General features: G+C 47.6%; 1 protein-coding gene across 5 annotated transcripts in view; it reads left to right on the forward strand.

Moving 5' to 3' along the window:
• Window positions 1-7,845: 7,845 nt before the first annotated feature.
• Window positions 7,846-19,525, forward strand: part of DAAM2 (dishevelled associated activator of morphogenesis 2) — a 119,019-nt gene continuing 107,339 nt past the window's right edge. For 2 of the 5 annotated variants that reach the window (XM_058733818.1, XM_058733817.1), the window contains exon 1: window positions 7,846-8,059. The gene's annotated coding sequence lies outside the window, so the exon portion shown is untranslated. Of the gene's footprint in view, window positions 8,060-8,613; window positions 8,794-19,525 lie in introns of those variants that run through there. The other 3 variants (XM_058733819.1, XM_058733820.1, XM_058733822.1) reach the window with 2 other exon arrangements.

Below are 19,525 nucleotides of genomic sequence, written 5' to 3' on the forward strand. Positions count from 1 at the left end.
ATTACTTTGGGGAATACTGTGCTAAGCAAAGAAAAGCAGATTTTTTCTGCAGGCCTTCTCAGAACCTTCAATATGCAAATATGTATTGCATACATAATATATAGTTTTTATCAAACTTTTTTGACCATGAGGAACTCTCCCCCTACCTTTTTGGCAAGCCATTTAAAGGGATTAGCATTCTGTAGAACGTATTTTGGAAATATTGGCCTGGAAGATACCCATAAAAAGGGAAGGTAATTTTTCCTTCATCCAGAGAACTCCCCTAAGGCAGGAAGTGCATTATTGCCTTTTACCTCCTCCTAACCACAACAATTCAGAAAGTTTCATGTGCTTTTATTTTTTAAATAAATGTATTATTTTTTAATGACTGTAGAACTTGATTGTATGGTTTTTCTACTAGACCAAATTCCTTAATGATAGGAACCCCATCTTGTTCACCTTTGCATCTCCAAGGCTTACTTACCACAGCGCTTGGCACCTAACGGGAATGAAAGAGCAAATAACATTAGAGGAGGATTTCTCCTCCCCCTCCTCCCCTTCCTCCTCCTCTCTTCTTTTCTTCTTCCTTCTTCTCCTTCTCCTTCTTCCTCCCCTCCTCCTTCTCCTCCTCCTCTTTCTTCTCCTCTTCTTTCTTCCTCTCCTCCATCTTCTTCCCTTCCTCCTCCTCCTTTTTCCTCTTCTTTAATGTTTATTTATTTTTGAGAGAGACAGAGACAGAGCACTAGCGGGGGAAGGGTAGAGAGAGACAGAGACACAGAATCGGAAGCAGGCTCCAGGCTCTGAGCTGTCAGCACAGATCCTGACGCGGGGCTTGAACTCCCAAACTGTGAGATCATGACCTGAGCTGAAGTCGGACACCCAACTGACTGAGCCACCCGTGTGCCCCTCCTTTTCTTTAAAGAAAGTAAGAAAGTCTTCTCACCAGAGTCCCAAACCACATATATACACCAACTGGGCATTTATGACACTCCCCCAGAGTGTGAAAATCTGTGCTTGTGCATATTTACAGAAGAATTCATTAAGTGTGCAAATGTCCTGTACTCTTTCCAAGGGCAACACAGGTGGGTTTTATCTTTTTATCTGTGTGTGTGTGTGTGTGTGTGTGTGTGTGTGTGTGTGAGAGAGAGAGAGAGAGAGAGAGAGAGAGAGAGAGAGAAAGAGGTTGTGCGCACACAACTGAAAAGACGAGTTACTGAGAACTTTCCAAAAGAAATGAATGGGATAAAACAGATTGCCAAGTTACTGAGTGGTAATTAAGAACAGATTCCTAACATCATCACTTTGCCATTTTTAAGATATTTTCCTTTAAAAGACAAAACCACCGAATGATGAAACATGTCATGCTTCTCCTGAAGTCACAAGTTCCTGCTCAGTTGAATACACACATATACACCAGCCCGGAGTCACACATGCTTGAAGACTGTAAGCAGTCTCAAATTATTTTTCAATGGAGAAAAGTGTGTGTGTGTGTGTGTGTGTGTGACCCATTCTCACCCTCACTAGACATCAGTTGGGAAGATTCCTTTCTCTCACATTTCAAAATACAACTTTACTCTGAAGCTAACTGAAACGCTTGGCCCTGAGTGTTATTTTTCACAGGGCTTTGAGCTACTGAAAATGGGACTAGAATGGGAGTTTGTATGCAGTCGTGAGTGTGCAAATATTCTGACTCCAGAAATAACACGAGAAGCTGTGGCTACTAGCGAGCGTGGCCTTTCCCAGCTTGTGGACCTTAGGCTCTGATCATACCGTGTCTTGGGAGGGTGGGAAGGAATCTCACCCCCTTTCCTGCCCACTCAAGCACTGTGCACACTGTGTGATAGTCCATCCTCTATCTGGCCAGGTGCGGTGCCTCACTGGCCCTGCTGGGGGGCCACATACCAGATTAGACACACGCGTGGCCTGCCTCGCCATGGGGGTGGAGGGCCGCCGCCACGATGTCCCGGGATTGTGTGTCTTGTGGTTAAACACTTAGGGTTTTGACGTAGGCAAGGCAGCAGAGCCGACCCTCGAAGCCACTGCAAACAACCTGAGAAGGCTTCTCAAAAAATGCAGTCCTGCGCCTCGGAAGGAGACGGCTTTTATGGGGCAATTTTCCAATCGCTGCCTATTTGGTGTGGTCATGTCTGATCCAGGGGAAGTTTCTTAACTCTGGTCAAAGAGGCTTGCAGAGGACTGGATGCCAGGAACCTGGTGAATTGTACATTACTGTTAAGTGCATTGTCGGTATTAACTAACGGAGGAGCCGTGTGTCTGTGTTGGTGGTGCCAGGGGAGGAGACGGGAAGGGATGAAGAGAAGGAAAAGAACAATGGCCATCTGTAAGGTACAGACGTTCTGTAATTTGGTTCTCACTCTGCACCATGGGGTCGATACTCCTGTTAAACTGTATTTTTCACAGAAGATGTTCTTACTCAGCTGTAAAAGCCAGAACTGGGATTGGAAACCAGGTTTTTCTGATAGCATATTTGGAGGCCTTTCTACTATACCACAATGAGGACCTAAGTAAGCCATCTTTGAGCAGTGCATGTACTATTCATCGTTTCCAGGAAGAAACTGTGGTAGCTCTGGACTTTTTCTGTCTTTAGTTGTATGCTTGGAAGTTATGTCTTGACAATAGGAGGCCAGGAGGCCTGTTCTAAACAATGAAGATTGCATCTCTTATTATCAGTAAGAGAAGCAGGATGGGGCCTATGATCAAAATGCCTGAGGGGTGACATGTCCCTGCTGAACTGGGTCCAGTTTAGAACAAGCTTCTTCTGCCTTCTGGGCACTAACAGTACCCTTGGTACAGAGTCTGGCACTTTCCTGAGCAGAACCTGGGGGTCCGTGGAGTGATTCTGACGAGGGCTTACACGGTGGGATGAGAGAAACCTTTTTTCCTTAATTTGACCATTTCAACAGTGATCTGGGATGGAATAATCTTCATCCTATGTTATTTATTTTTATTTATTTTTGAGAGACAGACAGAGAGAGAGAGAGAGAGAGAGAGAGCACAAGTGTGTGAATAGAGGAGGGGTGAATGGAGAGAAAGAGAGAATCCCAAGGAGGCTCCATGCTCAGAGCAGAGCCCAACACAGGGCTCGATCCCATGATCATGACCTGAGCTGAGATCAAGAGTCAGACACTCGACCAACTGAGCTGCTCAGGTGCCCCTACATCCCCTGCTATTGAAGAGAAACATTGTACTAGGGTTCTCCAGAGAAACAAAACCATCAGGATATGTGTGTGTGTGTGTGTGTGTGTGTGTGTGTGCACACGTGTGTGTGTAGGTAGATAGATACATTTATTTTAAGGAGTTGGCTCATGCAATTGTGGAGGGTTGATAAGTACGAAATCTGATGTGGGGTAGGCTGACAGGCTGGAGACCCAGGGAAGAGTTGCAGTTCAAGTCTGAAGGCCATTTGCTGACAGAATCCTGGAGACCAATCTTTGTTCTATTAAGGCCTTCTACTGATTGGATAGGCCCACCCACATCATGGAGGTTCTCCAATTTAACTGCCAATCTCATCCTAAAATATCATTATAGAACACCTGGAATAATGGCTGACCAAATATCTGGGCACTGTGGCTGAGCCAAGTTGACAAATAAAATTAACTGTCACAAACACTAAGCTTCAGAAATGCTGAGATCACACAGCACTGAGAAGCAAGGCTGGGGATTTTACTAAGGTCTCTGATTCTAACGAGTTCTCTTCATGATTCTATAGCCCGTGTCAGTAAATCAGGGAAAGGGGCATGTTATACACGGAGAGCCTCATCTCGATTAGATGGTGTATTCACGGGATTCTCATTCAGTCTCCAAAAGGTCTTCAGTGAGTGCTGCCGAGGTCCATGCAGTATAGACCAGGAACTGTACCCCTCGGGAGTGAGCAAGGAGAGACCTTTGTGAAGCCTGCTTCTCCCCATGAATAGGCTGAGCCTTGGAAGTACATGGTCGACTGGAAGCCAGGACAAACTTGGTGAACTATTTGGGGATCTCTCAGTGAAGAAGCAGGCTTTTCTAGATGAGCAGTATGCTACACAGAGTCTCACTGTGTGATCAGGGGACATGTCTGGAACACGCCAATGACTGACAGATGGAGAGGGAGCCTCCTCCCCAGCAGTCTTGAGAATAGGAGGCGCCTCCCTACATTAGAACCTGTGGGTGGGAGGAAGGGGTGTAGAGGGTAAATCACATGACCTGGAAAGGCCTCTCCCACTTTATGGATTCTTCAGGGCTCATTGGCCTCAAAAACATCTCGTTAGCAGTGAAATCCACAGGTTTCCATGAGCTTCTCCTGCTTCCTTTCCCAACGGAACCTGAAAAGCTCACCTGGGCAGGGATGGACTCCCCTCTCACAGACCTGGAATATTCCCTTGCACAGCCTCACTTCCCTTGTTCCTAACCCTTTCATGCTCCCCACACACCACCCCTAAGTCTCTGGCCCTTTCCCACCTCATCTTTAATTCTTTCCTTTCTCTCACTTTGTCTGGAATGAGTTAATGAGGATATTGTAAATGGAGTTAATTCTAAAAGGAGTTAATGAGGATATTCTATTTCTTGTTAGGTCTGCCATTGCATTTCTGTTTGGACTGATGCTGCTAATTTCTTTTTTTTTTTTTTAATGTTTATTCATTTTTGAGAGACAGAGACAGAGCATGAGTAGGGGAGGGGAAGAGAGAGAACGAGACACAGAATCCAAAGCAGGCTCCAGGCTCTGAGCTGTAAGCACAGAGCCCAACGTGGGGCTTGATCCCATGAACTGTGAGATCATGGCCTGAGCTGAAGTCAGACGCTTAATCGACTGAGCCACCCAAATGCCCCTGGATGTTGCTAATTTCTATAAATTACACTATAACTCCTTATGACCATGGACAATTAGATTAGCCTGTGGCATGATTTTCAAAGGAGAATAGTCACATCCTATTTCCTGATAACTAGAAATGAGTCAGTCATAAAATTCTCTTATGCCTTATTAACTTTCCTGCATCTTTTTTTTAAACAATAATAATTAAAAATACATACCATTTATTTAAGGATTGCCACATGCTGGGCAATATAGACAATAAAGAGTTGGAAAAGTGGGATTAAAGTTGAGAGGAAGTGGCGGTTGGCATGTACATTTGGTTGTAGAGACAATGGTTGACTTTCCCCAAGAGCTTGTGGTGGAATTTGCGAGAGAAGATGAACTCAAAGGACAGTCCATGACTCTCAGGAGGACAGCCACTGACAGATTCCCTGGGAGCATCAACATGTAGGTGAAGGAAGAACCAAGAACAGAAACCACACAAGGAGGTTGTAGTGACGGGAAGATGTCCCTGAGAAAGGGGAGCTTCAAGAAAGGGGTGGTGTAAGCATTTTAAAGGATGTGAGAATGAAGAGAGACAAGACCGATTCATACAAAAGGTCACTGACCTTAGAAAGAGCAATTGCAGGGATTCAGGACAGGATGTCAGAGGGTAGCTGGAAGGTCATGCGGATCCCGGGAGACAGAAGACTGGACTTAATTCCCAATTGGACTGCGGCACATTCCAGTTCCAGAATTTATTTGCAAACTGCTTCATCTTGGTTGAAGTAACTAGAATTCACATCCGTTTAGTAGGAATAAAGATTCTTCACTGGATTTTTTTTTTGTTGTGTTATTAAAAATGTTGCAGAAAATCCACAGAATTGGAGTCAGAGGAACTAGGGTAGCATTCAAGGTAACTTATTTGCTGACTGTGTGATCTTGGGCAGGATATTTACCAAATCTGGCTTCTCTTATATACAGAAAAGGGAAGTTATAGTGATAGCTCCCAAAATTGTGAGGTTCAGAGGAGATATATGTGAATAGGCTTTGAAAACTATAAAGAATTATGCCAACACGAACTATCACATTAAAAATAATCATGATACCTATAATTTAATGCTCAGGAATTGTCCCAACATTGTATCATATCTTGGTGAATTGATTGGGAGTGTGTCGAGTAAGGTTATATTTGGCTGTAAACAACAGAAGACTCAAACAATCATCTAAACACATAGAAATTTATTTTTCTCACCTAAAAAGAAGTCAGAGGAACTCCTATCTTCCTGCTCCATCCTCCTCAAGTGAGTGACTTCTGTTCTCAAGGTTATAGGATGGCTGCTGTCTCTCCAGGCATCATATCCATGTTCCAAAAGAGCAAAAGTGGCAGAAAGAGGAATACGGAGTGCCAAGGGGTTGAGGGGGCATGCCATCCTGAATCTGACCTTCTCTTAAAGAGTTTTCATGGAAGCTGACCCTTGTCTTCTGCATGCCAGCCTCACTGGCCAGAACCGGGTTTCTTAGCTATCCCTAGCACCAGGGAGCCCGGAGCAGTGAATATCGTAGACTTCAGTTTCCTGAGTTCCTTAGTGTAGACCCCTTAGAGAAGGGGTCCGTCACTGGCTTTTGGAAGCTGATTTTTAATGTCTACTACAGAGCAGGATTCATCCTGCCAGTGGAGCCTTGATGGGAGGAAGGGGATGGAGGGAGGTGGCAGTGAGCTATTATGCTCAGGAGGGCAAACTGACAGTGACCAAACAGCAGGGCTGTGGGCCCTCTGTGGCTTGGACCAAAACATTTTGGCTGTCCCCCACCAAGAGGCCCAGGCCCAAGACTTGGCTCCTTCTGGCAATCAGCCCTAACCAGCTCCTGCCAAAGGGGTAAACACATTCCAACTCCTTGAATCCCTGCTGCACGGTAACTGTGGTTGAGACACCCCCCCCCCCCACCTCTACCCCATCTGGGCTAATGGAAAGTTCACTAAAGTTGTGTTTTTTTAGTGATGCTTTGCGGTTATCCGTGCTCCTTTCCGTTTAAGGGGAGTTGGATACCTACACATTTATGTTATCGAACTGCATGAGCAATTACGTTTATTCTCCAATCCTCGGGAATCACAAAGGATAAAGCATTAGACCTCTTTTTCTCCACTCTTGAAAGATGGCCCTTAAGCCAAGCCATTTCCCTAAGCCCCTTTAGCTAGGTGGAGGGACAGACGATGGCTGGTTCCGGGTCTTAAACGCTTAGAAAACTGCATGGGTCATCATCTGGTGTGGGCACCATCAGACTGCACACTCCTGGGATTGTGGGTGGTATCAGAGGTCGAATGCTCACCCAATGGCAGGATGGTGCCAATCATGGAAGAGACCGTTGCTCTTGACTGAGGCAATTTCCAGTCCCAGTCATGGAGGTGGATCACAATCACATTGAAGAAAAAAAAAATTAAAAGCAATTTTTTAAAAGCATGAATAAGAGCTATTGTAAACGGCTCAAACTCTCTATATAAGCAGTAAAGTAAGATGAATTGACTGGCACTGAGTTGGAAAAGCTATACAGAGGCAGGGAGTGTGGAACGTAATTTAATAAAAATAAACTTTTTTTTTTTTTTTTTATACGTACACACTCCCAAAGAAGAAATGGAAAAGTTGTTAGGGTGTGGACCAGGGCTTCTAATTAGCTGTTCTGGTCTGCCTGATTTATCTCTATCCCGGCCCTAGCACCTTCCTGGGACTCCTTCTCCCACGGGAGCACACTTTGGGGAACAGAGGCATCCCCCAGCACCTGACCCCACGGCCGGCTCAGACCAGGTCTTCCAGCCCCTTCCCCAGGGGAGGAGCGGGCAGAACCCCCCCCCCCCCCCCTCCCCGCTGCCCAGGTCGCCACTCTGGCCTCCTTGACCCTTACTTGTTTCCCAAACAGAGAGAGCCCTGGGAAGGCTTCTTGCCAAAGTTGGAAACAGCTACCCTCATTGTCTGCCTCGCCCTGCCGGCCGCGCTCGCCCTGCCTCCCTCCCCTCCTCTCTGTCTGAAAGTGTGAAAATTACAAATCCCAAGGAACTGCAATCAGAACTCTACCTAGGGAACGTTCAGAGTATCCTTGCCATAAATATCCCGCTCCAAGACGCCTGACGTCAGAGCGGGGCGGGCGGGGGCGCGGGCCGGCCGGGCGGGGAGCCGCGCCGCCCGCTCTCGGAGCCCGGGGGCGCCCAGAGGAGCCGGGGCGAGCGGCGGCCGGCGGCGGCGGCGGCGGCTTCGGGGCTGCGGGGAGCGGCGGCCGCACCATGGGGTCCTCGGAGTAAGTGCGCGGCCCTGCCTCTGCTCCGCTTCGCGCCGGGCCGGGCGGGGCGAAGGGGCGCTTTCTGCCGGCACCTCCACGCTTCTCCCCCCCCCCCCCCTTGCTTTCTCTGCACCGCCGAGAGGGGACTGCAAAGGCGGCCCCTCCGCGGGCTGCCTGTTGTGTTTCTGCAAAGTGTTTGCGGGAACCAGCGGCCCTCGAGGGGGCTCCCGGGGCCTGTGTGCGTGTCTGTGTGTGTACGGGGCGTGATTTGCGTGTGTGTCTGTGTCTGTCGGTCTTGGCACATCTGGACGCAGGAAGTGTCTTTGGAAAACTTTTTTTTTTTTTTTTTAAAGAAATGCTTTTTGTGTGTGTGGCTTTGAAATCGGATTCCTTGTTGTCACAAGTGGACCAACGAACGTTAGCCGGTACCCCCCAAACTGACAACTTTGTGGTGGTGGCTCTTCCCGGGGCTCAGCCTTGTGCCTTTATTCGGGTGATTTAACTCTTCCCAAGCCCCAGCTCCCACTTGCAAACTTGGCCTCTGGCCAGCAGGCAGGGCAGGGGGAGCGGGAGGTTCTTGCTCTCAGGCGCAGTGGGGAACCTTGGGCGAGAGAAGGAGCATCCCAGAAAGGGGGTCCTGACTCCAGGGACCTCGGCACCTGTGGCGGCCACCCAGCCTCCTGCTGTGGCCCTGACATCAGGCAATGAGACTTTGACTTAACCGAGGAAGGCAGGATCCGGTCTGGAGGCAGGTAATTAATTGTAAGGAGGATGAGGAGGAGGCGGCGGTGGGGCCAGGACACTGCGGTTCTGGGTCGGGTCCTGCCCCGGGAGAGGGATGGATGCGTCTGTCACATGTGCCCAAGGTGAGGGACGCGCCTGGTTCTCGGGGAGCGAGCGCCGCGGTGCCCCAAACAAGATGCAAGCTCCTAACATAAAGAGACATGTCTGAACCGTGGGGTGGAGGAAGGGGGGTGGTGGGGGAGAGGGAGAGAGATTTTTATCAAAATTGAACACAGATTGCTGAGGTCTGGGCTTGATTTAACTCTTCTCTCTCTGCCTTGGCTACTTTTCCACAGCTCTGTGGTGGATTTGCAAAGTTCCTGGGAAGGTAGGAAGGCAGATTACGCCTCTCCAGGGAACACTCCCTGGAGGGCTTTCCTTGAAGTCTACAGGGCAAAGAAAGCAACTTCCCATCTTTGGAAAGTTTAGTTTAGTGCTTCTCCCTCTTCCGGGTTTGGTGTCAGTTTCTTGGATTTCTCTGAAAAGTGGGCTACTGGAGGGGATGGATTTTCCCTAGGAAGTAGAGGGAGATTGTGCTCTCAGATAGGAGGCTGGGGTGCAGGCCGTGTGGGTCCACCAGCCCTGAATGGCCCAGTGCACATCGCTGGGTGTCAGTGTTGGGTCCAAGAACCAGTGACCACAACGAGAGACTTTTCAGCTCTGCCCTAGCCTGGTCTCTAGTTTTATATTTTGCAACAGAGCCAGCCTACAACGTTTGGGTGGGAGGAAGGTTGCTGGACCCTCCCTGTGTCCTAGGAAAAAAATGAGAGAATGTACAGGACAGGGAGGAAATCTAGATGTAAAAACGGACCCACAGGAAGTTCGAGATTTGGGGTGGATTTTAGAAATTACACAAATTGACCCTTAGGGAAGCAGACAGCAATGTCGGAAATAGACTTGTTTTCACTTCAGGAGTTATGTCTTCGCCTTCAATGGGATGAAGAAGAAGGAAACCATCCCAAGGGCTGTGTAAACAAAAGTGCACGTAAACGGGTAGCTGGGTACCGAGGCATGCACGTGCAGGCTCATGTTTATTCGTTTGTCACTGTGCGGGGATGGTCCTGGCCTCTGCCGTGACAGCACACACAGCCCATTTCTCCTCTGTGCTGGGAGCTGCATCCGACTCCCCGTGGTTCTTCCTTTACAAAAAACAACTAGGCTATTATGGTCTTGCTGCCCGCTAGTTGCACGCTCACTCCTGAGTTTTCAGAACTGTTCCTCCACATCCTGGGATGCTGAGTGAATACTCGTGCCCCCATCAGGACAAGAAGAGGAGAGAAACTTGTCCTGGGCGTTAGAACTCTGAAAAAAGTCAGGAGTTCAGGAAGCGGGAGGCGGAGAGGGCAGGACCAGTAGGGAGGCCTGTGAATGTGTTTTCTTTTGGTGAGTGTGGGGGAGGTGGAAAGCCTACTGCTTTCTGTGGGAACATGTTCTCTCCCGGGTCTGCTTTCCCAACCCCCCGCCCCCGGAGTTTTTGAAACTAAACAGGTTAGACTCTGCCCCTTCCTGAAGAGCCTGGGATCCAGGGGTAAAGGCAAGGGCATGCCTACCTGCAGGTGGCTGGGAGGCAGCAAAATCATTAATGAGGCACAGGCTTCTTTGATTTTAGTGGAGCCAGTGGAAGTACCAATTTTAAACATCGCCACTCATTCCCAATATTTGCAAATAGAAGGCTGAAGACCCAGGGGCAGGGGGAACCCAGAGGAGACACACTCTCAGAAATACTCTTGTCCCATCAGAAGACTCCTTCAGGCCAGTCGAGGGCTTTCAACTCTTTCATCGCGTGGGGTTTCTCTGGAGCGTTGGTGGGATTCTAACCTTTCTGGGATTGCTGTGGGAGACATTTCAGCAACTTCAGACCCAGGTCGAATTCCCAGGCCACTGATCTCCCTGCTTCTTCTGTCAGCTCCAGCTTCTGGCCTGCTCTTGGGTCGTCTCTGAGATGAGAATATTTAGAGAGGATGCATTCTCAGGCTCCCCTGAAGGTCCGAAGGGCAAACACACCTGGCAGGAAGAACAACTTGGGCTTTGATAGCAGAGGAGGTCTCCACAGCCAGAGCCTCTGTGTTTGGGGATCCTGTGTCCTTTGGCGCTGGACTTGAGGTATACCCCGGCAAGATGGAAAGAGTGCAGACCTCAGAGAAAATTGCCCTGGGAGAGAATTAGGAACGTGGCATATAGGTTACTTTTTCCTTCTGCGTTTTAGCTTCCTCATCTGTAAAAGGAGGATAATTACCCCACAAGGTTATTATAAAAATGATATTTATGGAAAAGAACTAAGAACAGAGCTAGTGATGTTGTAGATCCTTGATAAAGGGGATAGCATAATTTTATCTCTTCATTTTTCAGCCATCGGGAGTCTAGGTTTTGGGGAAAGGACCTTTCCCCGGCTCTGGCCACCTATTTTCCATTATTGAGGGCCAGTGGGTGGCAGTCCTAGGGCCCAGGTTACCCATATTTCTGCCCTCTAGAGAAGGTGACCAGTAGAGTGAGCAGGCATGAGCAAGTGGGAGAAGGTAGCAGGCATCCTGAGTATCTGGTCTGGAAACCACTTCTGTGGTGGAGATCTCTCAGGAGGGAGAAGGTCGTATGTGTGTGGTGGGGGCGGGGCAGGAAGCTCAAGAACCAGGTGAGTCTTGTAGAACCAGCCTGAGGTCGGAGGTTGATTAAGCAGCCAACTCCGATGGGTTGTAAAGTATGGACGTTCAGCTATCCGTAAGCATCTCTGGGGCATATGGGGTGGGGCAGCTGCCCCCGGTTGATACACTGTCTTGGGGAGTTGGCTAGTCCATTGGACAGTACTGGAGAGGGCAGCTGCAGGTTCTCATGGCCCATCGCAGAGCTTCTAAGTTATCCTTCAAGTTGACATTTAAGATGTTGAAGATCACATTTGTTTCTGTTTTGTTCAAGCTCTCTCTTTAACTGTGGCCTGGGATGACTTTTCAGAGGCTCAGCCAGTGGCCAACTTCTCTTGAGATGGCCCAGATCGGGGGATCAGTGAATTCCTCGCTCCTGGCAGTATCTGTTTCTCCAGCTCCCTTCTCACATTTTTTGGTTTGTTTGTTTTTTGTTTCATTATGAGGTTATAAAACTGCACTGTCAAGATGCTGTGCAGAGGGGGATTGCTTTTTCTTTGGATTTGTATGTGTCGTTATGCTAGTAATGTGCAAGGTTTATCAGACTATGGGTGTTAACAGGTGTCGTGGGGTTCTTTCTGGGTCTCCTGTCCACAGAAAAAAAAAAAAGCAGAGCAAAGGGAAAAAAAAACTAGAAAAAATAAACTTTAGGCAGTTTTCTATCTCTGAGTCCTGGCCAGAGGGGAGCTGAGTTATTTGTAGGATGCCTCGCCATGCGGTGGAAGGAGCTTCTGAATCAAGTAGACCCAGGTTTGAGTTCTGGAATCCCCAGGTCCCAAGTGATGCATTGTTTCTGATCCTTTTTCATCTGTCAAATGAAAACAATGACTCTTTTTTACTTCCCAGGGTTGTACTGAAAATGAAATATATATGGGAAAGATCTAGCGAAGTGCTCGGAGCTTAGCAAAATGTTAGTGCCTTCTCCCTCTCTGGTTCTAAGCTTAAGAAAGTGCATGGCTTTGGACATTTGTCCATGAGTCAAAGCAAATAAGCTACTTATTCAGGGCTTAACATCAGTGCTCAAAGGTCAGCTATCTCAGCCTGGAGATGGAGACCTTTAATACAAAAGTGAGGCGGCACAGATCAGTGTTCCCCATGTCAAACAAATAGCCCCATGTGATCCTCTCCTGGAAGAAAGGAAAGGCCACCAGCTCACTGACCCATGAACCCGGGCTATTAGCGAACCCTCCATACAGCTTGTTTTAGAAATCCCAAACGCTGTCTTGGTTCAAAGAATCGAAGTCAAAACTGGGGAGAGAAGTCGTTGAGGCAGTACCTACCATTAAAACGGAATAATAATGACACGGTAACAATAGTACCTTACATTTATGTAACGGCCTACAGTTTGAAAGGCATGTGGCCTCATTTCATCCTTAGAATAATCCTATGAGATTGGCCTGCACCCTGTTTTACAGCTCAGAATCTGAGAGCTTAAAGGACTTCCCCTCTTTCATACCGTAAGTGAGTGGAAGAAACGGGAAGGCAATAGCTGCCTAAGCAGTTCTGTTGCATCCCTGGCTGCACCTTAGAATCACCTGGGAAGCTTGTAAACATGTCAAAACCTGGGCCCACCCCAGGCTAATTAAATTAGAATCTCTGGGGAGTGGGGCCCAGGCATTGACAGTTTTGTAAGCTCCCCAAGTGATCCGAAGTGTGAGTGAGAGAGCCTAAGGTCTAAGGGAAGAGTGAAGGGTCCCAAGGTTAATATTCAGGGTAGCAGGCATGGGTGAACCCCCCCTCCACACACACACACAGCCAACTCTTTGCTTAGATTACGCTTCATGAGGGCAGGTACTTGTGTGGTGCTCCCTGTATCCCCCTAACCTGGGGTCGTGCCGGGTACAAGGTAGACACTCAGTAATTGTTGGCTAATTGAATGAAAGAATGAACAAACTACTGTGGATTAGGAGCCAGGAGTTTCAACAGCCAAATCCAGCCTGCTGGCCTTGTTTTATAAGTAAAGTTTTATTGGAATGCAGCCATGACATTTGTTTATGTATTTTCTCTGGCTGCTGTCATGCTAAAAGGGCAAGAGTTGAGTGTTGTGAAAGAGACTGTATGGCTCAAAAATATTTACTGTCTGGCCCTTTAACAGAAAAAGTTTGATGGCTCCTGCTCTGAATCTCAGACATGAACAGAGAGTATATCTTAGGGAGGGACGTGATGGCATGGTGGTCCAGAATGTGGGTTCTAGAATCAGACAAACCCGTGCTTGCATCCTGGCGCGCCCCCCTTACCTGTTGTAAGACCTTGCATATTATTTACCTCTCTGAGTCTGTTTTCTCACCTGGAAAAGGGGGATGATAATAAATAATATGGCCCTCGCAGGATGGTTGAGAGGATCGTCAGCCCCTGGCCTCGTGGAAGCACTCAACAAATGTTAGCTCTCGCTGTAATGGTTGTAGTTTCTGGCAATTAACCAAGTGAAAGGAAACGAACTAGATTAAAGTCAAAATCCAAAGCCAGTATTACAGGCAGAGTAAGGGATGTGGTAGGCAAAGATAATGAGCTGGGGTGATGAAGAAAAACTGGTTTCGGAGGTAACAGGTGTCCTTTTAAGATGGCACAGGTCAGGCCAGGCTCCCCCGGGTGTGTTAGTGTGATGCTCCTGAATGTCTGGCTGCTGTGTCGACCAGCAAGTCCCATCATTCCTCCAGGGGATAATTTAGGTTTTATTGCACTTAACCTGGTCACAAGCATATCCTACCTCTATCCTTGTTCATAGTTCTGTCTACCTGAAAGGACCTTCCTCAGTCCTTGTCTTCCTGGTCCACTTGTCCTGCCAGACTTGCTCAGGTGTCTGCTTCCCCCTGTAATGCCCTTTGCAAGGCTTTCTCCGCCTGCACCAATCACTCCTTCTTCCTCACTCCCACAAACATGGCACACAGCTCTGTCATAACATTTAACACATTGCATTAGCAGGCAAGGAAGAACTGAGTCTCCTTCATGCCTTCTACATGTTTGGAGCTCATAAAAGTCAAATTGCCTTGTTGAATCCACACCTGGTAGCCCAACAATGTCAATTAGACCCTTGGTTCAACTCAGTGATATTTGAATTAACTCTTGAGGAAAGAGTAGGCCTTTGCCCAGGTACTAGTGGGATTGCAAGAACAAATCCCCATAGTCAACCATATAGAACCACCCAGTTTATAGACTATGTGGACCCTGTGTGGACCATCTCTGTACTCTCTGTTGGTTCTTGCCCTCTGGAACACCTCTCCTGAGGAGTAGCCAGGGACAGGGAAAGATGAGAGAAACATAAAACCAAGCCTTTGGCTTCTTGTCGGCAGATGTGGTGAAAAGTTGGGTTTTGGCTTCTCTGGGCTTTCCATGTATATGTGCCAAGATAATTGGGAGTTGGCTTGCTATGGTCAGCCTTGCCATTTGACTACAGAACATGTTGCATAATTTTTATAGATTTTAGTGGCAGATTTATTTTGATGGCAGATGCATATTGTGTGTGGAAGAATATTAAGATAAAGTTCTCTTCTAATGATTAAGGGGAGGGTGCAGAAAAATCTTGGCCTTTTGATCAACCCCTAGTGGACAACTAGGAGCTTCCCTGATGGAGGTGAGGGGGGAGAGAAAATGAAATAATACTTTTATATGGGACCCCACTATGCACATGACACGATGCTGATACTTTTAAAAAGCATATTCTTTGATTTTTCCAAATTATGAATAATTTTTACTTAAACAAGTGAATGGGCATCATCTAGAAATACAAAAAGACAAGTGGAAAGTGACTATCCCTTCTCCACACCCTCGCAATTAATGTCAATAGCCTAGGATTATATTTGTCTTTTCCCTTGTTCATACAAATACCTGCAGGTGTGTATTCAGGCATAGCGGCTGTTGTTTGAATGTTTTTCATGAAACTGAGTCTAACTGCACATTACTCTGCAGCATACTTTTCTTCCCCTTGAGCATCTATCAAGGTTATCCCTGCAATGCATCAAACTTCTTTTTATTTTGTCTGATTTCTTTAGGCCGAGACACCCACGGCTCTATATATTTGAGATCATGCCGTTCTTGTGGGGATATTTATTTTAACATCAGTCAGTTATTAAACATGGTTTCATCCTGATGATCATCAGTTTGGGTCCTTGCGTCTGACATATCAAGCATCCATCACCCAGGAAAGCTGCATTCTGGCACTCAGGCTGAGTGATTGATGTACCTAGCCCTGGCGACCATCTGGGATATGAGTGCACGTTTTGTGTGGGCCTCGTTTGTCCCCTGGGAAAGCTATTGGGCATCAGGCCCTGTGGCCGCCCCTGCCTTCTCATCAGTACCTTCCCTGCTTGGTTCTCCTCCATCACTGCCCATGCAGGAAGGCAGTAGAAAATGTCAAAGACTGATCCATTAGATGGGAGAAGCGTCCCGATGGGACAAATCAGGCAGTGTAATTTAATGGCCAGGCGTGAAGACTCTACACTCAGATCACCTGGGGCCAAATCTCCGAGTAGTGGGCATATACTGTGCCACCCTGACCCTCGCTCTGGCCTGACCCCAGTGGCAGGTGGCGCTGGCAGTGGTCAGCTCACTGAAGAGAGTTGCCCTGCCTATCATCACTCCTGCCCACACTCCTCTCTTGGGTCACCTGCATCCAATGATTGATGGGCGTGATGAAGGCCTGGCCCCTCTAGACCAATGTGGGAAGATTCTAAAGGGCATCCCAGCTTCAGGGCTCCACATGGGGTTGACTGAGGCTGCGTGGTGAGATGATGACCTCAAGAGCCCTTCCAGAGAACCCCCTGCCTGCTCCAGAAATATTGACTACTTCATATGAACTTGTTTTGGAGCAGCCCATTCTTTTTTCTTTTTTCTTTTCTCTTTTTTGTATTTTTGTATTTTGCATTTTTTAATGTAAATCCAAGTTAGTTAACATCTAGCGTAATAATGATTTAAGGAATAGAATTTAGTGATTCATCCCCTACATATAACACCCAGTGCTCAACCCAACAAGCATCCTCCTTAATGCCCTTCACCCATTTAGCCCACCCCCCACCCAATACTCCTCCAGTAACCCTCACTTTGTTCTCTGTATTTAAGGGTCTCTTATGGTTTGCCTCCCTCTCTGTTTTTATATTATTTTTGCTTCCCTTCCCTTATGATCATCTGTTTTGTATCTTAAATTCCACATTGGAGCAGTCCGTTATTTTCTAGTCCATTATTTCTAGAATATGACACAGTGCATTCTTTTCTTGTGCTCTATTCTGTGTGTTTTCTAGGTGAGACCCAACTAGGTTTCCTTACAAATAAGGTGGTGTCCTAACTGGATAGACTGAGCAAATGTTTTAATTTTTACTGCCAAATTTTCATTTGCCCCTACCTCCCCATGCTAGGCTGATGGGTGTAGGTGTATCTGTGTAGAAGCTCAACCGGATGGCTTTGTTGCCATCCTGTCTGGAGATGGGGGGCACTGGACAAGTTGACCTTTGGGAATTCCTTTGCATCTTGCCAGTGTTTCTGTAATACAGAGGGGCGCAGTCTCAAGAACCCTGCTGGTCCACTGGGGGGCTGCCTTCCTGCCCCCATATCACATAGGTATTCACGTCATGCCGGCATGGGTCTCTGCCAGATCTGATTTGCCCTTAGGGAGTGTTTGTTTCTTTCTGCTTTGTCCTAAGCATGGGGGCAGCCTTTGGTGCTATGTTGAATATTCAGCCTTTCGGGTCACAGATACTGATGGCCTGCCCGCGTGCCAAAGCAAAGCTTGCCTGTGTGATGGATGCACCGTGTGCCAGACTCCGGGACCTAGACTCACGGCTCAATGTCTGACCACATTCCTGGAGGGCAGTGTCAACCCTCCCTCACTTCCTCCCAGACACCGTGTTCCCCAGCCTCAAGGTCCCAGGACCAGGTGGCAAGGGAAGGGAGTAAACTCCATGTCAGCAGGAAGATGGGTCAGTATTCCCACATCGCCAAAGGCGGCTTTGAAGTTAGCTTGAAGCAAACTCAGAGTTTCTGTGGACTTGGGGTGGTAGTAGTAGGCCATTTTAACCCTTCTTTTCTTTTTAATCTCTGTCAACATGTGTATCAGTCTGTCACCTGTCATGTGGCACTGGGCTAGGAGCTGCCCAGAGTTAGGAACTGCCTTTTCTAGACATACACATGATGATTCCCCATCACTGCTGCCCTGAATGGGTCATGTTATTGATGTCTGTGCCTGTCTAAGTGAAAGCTGGGGCTACCAGAGCTGATAGACTGGATTTATGGGCACAGCCCCGGGGTTCAGATTCAGGTTCCAGTTCTTGCTAGCTGTGACGCCGTGCATGAGTTACTTTACCTCTCTGGGCCTCAGTTTCCTCATCTGTAAAATAGGTTGTGATAAAGATAAAGTTCATGCATGATTTGGTAAAGAAAAAAAAAAAAAGAAAGAAAAAAAGAAGCCATGACACCAGGGCTGACACATAGGGAACACTAAGAAATGTTAGCGATGATGATGATGGAGGACAGCCGCCAAGTCTCATTAGCCCTGTTCACCCAGCACCCTGCACGGTGCCCGGCACAGGGCGGTAGGGTTGGGGGGAGCAATATGCATTTATTAAGTAAAATATCTGACTGGCTTTGCTCAGTGTGCTACTTAGTCTGATCTACTCTGTACCACAAAAAGAAATACATTTTGCATTTTAAAGTTTTTATAACTTTTTGTTGAAGTTCAACATGACTGAAAAATGCAGTTTATAAGTATGTAGCCCAATGGATTTTCACCCACTAAGCATACCTGTGTAGCAAGTATCCAGATCAAGAAACAGAATATTCTTTTTTTTTTTAAATTTTTTTAATGTTTATTTATTTTTGAGAGAGACAGAGAGAGAGCATGAGAGGCAGAGGGGCAGAGAGAGAGGGAGACACAGAATCCGAAGCAGGATCCAGGCTCTGAGCTGTCAGCACAGAGCCCAATGTGGGGCTCGAACTCATGGAGTGCAAGATCATGACCTGAGCCGAAGTCAGCGGCTTAACCAACTGAGCCACCCAGGTGCCCCAAGAAACAGAATATTCTAAAGCCCCTGCTTTCCAACTGTCTCTGGGCTGAGAAGCCCCCATGCCTCCTTCTGGCTACTCCCCTTCCATAATCCTGACTTCCATTGTAGTTGATTAGTTTTGCCTGTTCTTCCTTTTTTTAATGTTTATTTTTGAGAAAGACAGAGAGTTTGAGCAGGGGAGGGGCAGAGAGAGAGGGAGACACAGAATCCGAAGCAGGCTGCAGTCTCTGAGCTGTCAGCACAGAGCCCGACGCGGGGCTCGAACCCACAAACCGTGAGATCATGACCTGAGCTGAAGTCAGACGCTCAACCAACCGACTGAGCCTCCCAGGCGCCCCTTGTTTTGCCTGTTCTTGAACATCCTATAAATGCAATCATACGGTGTGTACTCATTGGGGTCTGGCTCTTTTTGCTCAGCGCAGTGTTGTTGTGTAGACCACTCATTGTCACTGTCGTGTAGCATTCCGTTATGTGACCGTCACACACTTGATGCATCCACCCTTCTGTTGATGGGCATATGGCTGGTTGCCAAGTTTGAGGCGGTTAACGGACAGTGTCACTGTGAGCATTTGTGCACTTGTCCTTGGGTCAACCCATGGGTGCATTCCTGTTGGTACGTCCGGGGAGTGGAGATGCTGGATCCCAGGGAATGCGTGTGCTCAGCTTCAGGAGGTACCGTCAGTTTTACGAAGTGGTTGTGCCATGTTTTCCATGTTCTGTAAAGAGGAAGAAGCAGTTCCAACTTGGTAAGGCCGGGGCTTGAGGCCCAGTCATTTACTGGGGTTCCTGAGGTGTTCATTTTATCCGCGCCCTTTATGTCCGAGAGCTCACGTGTTCCAGAAAGCCTGCTGCAGGTAGGTGCGTCCTGTATACGAGGCACTGTGCTGGGTTTTTTCACTCATTCTACTTCCTGCAATAGTCCCATTAATTGAGATGAGTGCTGTTATCCTCTCTTATAGATGAGGAAACTGAGGCTCGGAGGGGTGGAGTGGCTTGTCTAAGATCACACAGGAAGAAATTTTCAGAGCCAGGATATAAGACACATGTCCTTGGACCTAAGGTTCCTACGTTTT

This window comes from Neofelis nebulosa, chromosome 6 (genome assembly GCF_028018385.1).
Source record: "Neofelis nebulosa isolate mNeoNeb1 chromosome 6, mNeoNeb1.pri, whole genome shotgun sequence".
Taxonomy (NCBI): Eukaryota; Metazoa; Chordata; class Mammalia; order Carnivora; family Felidae; genus Neofelis; species Neofelis nebulosa.